The sequence below is a fragment of the Hipposideros armiger genome, unplaced genomic scaffold, assembly GCF_001890085.2.
Source record: "Hipposideros armiger isolate ML-2016 unplaced genomic scaffold, ASM189008v1 scaffold_180, whole genome shotgun sequence".
Lineage (NCBI taxonomy): Eukaryota > Metazoa > Chordata > Mammalia > Chiroptera > Hipposideridae > Hipposideros > Hipposideros armiger.
This window is the reverse complement of record NW_017731530.1, coordinates 838,566-839,385: the sequence shown is the minus strand read 5'-3', so window position 1 is coordinate 839,385 and position 820 is coordinate 838,566. Positions and strand designations below refer to the sequence as shown.

The following is an 820-nucleotide window of genomic DNA, read 5'->3' as shown; positions in this document are numbered from 1 at the left end:
TTCTGTAAGGTAGTCATTACTCTCATTTCTAGGTAAAAAAAGCAGAGCCACAGAGTGGCCAAATTAACTTGTTCATAAGTAACAGAGTCAGGTTGTGGTCTAGGTCTCAGGCTACCCGTTCAGGGTTCTTTGCCCCATTCTTTATGGAAGAGAAAATCAAAAGTCTGTCTTTCATTTGAGAGTAATATCAGAAAAGTCTTCTCGGAGGTTATAGTATTTGAGATTGTTCCTGAGAGATGAGATCTCAAAAGCGTGAGGGCAGAGACATTCTAGACAATTGGAACAGCATGAACAGGTATCAGTACAATATTGTTGATGCACAGTTTGTAGCAAAGATTAGGAAGGTAGCTGAGCCTTCTAATGAAAGACCTTATACTCAGGGTGTTGAGGTATTTGGATTTAATTAAATGAACAGTAGGAGACCCCAGGGGGTTTTGAGTAGCTGCTATGTTCTGTTATTTTTCCACAAATATATCTAGTTGAGCTAGAGGTGATTCGGAGAACAGGTTATAGAGCAGTCCAAGAAAGAAGTAATGAGGGCCCTGTCATGTGCTACCTTTTCATTGGCTTCAAGTGATTGAGAGTCTGATGTAATAGTTCAAAAAGAAGTAGGTGATCACAAGATTGAGAGTTATTTAGGGTGGGTTGTTGCTATTTTCTTTTTTAGTGCACAATTATTTACAACTCTTAAAGTTGTTTTCCCACTTACATCTATTTCTTTTGTTCTCCTATTTTGATGATAATGTCTTACTTCAGAGAGATTTTCTAGCATATTTTCATTGCTTAAAACTATCAAAAAGAGAGATTTTTTTGGCAAGAT

At 37.2% G+C, this 820-nt stretch overlaps 1 protein-coding gene across 14 annotated transcripts in view; it reads left to right on the top strand.

Moving 5' to 3' along the window:
* The window catches only part of SNAP91 (synaptosome associated protein 91), a 146,330-nt gene that overhangs the window by 37,531 nt on the left and 107,979 nt on the right, over positions 1 to 820 (top strand). The gene's annotated exons all lie outside the window — the stretch shown is intronic.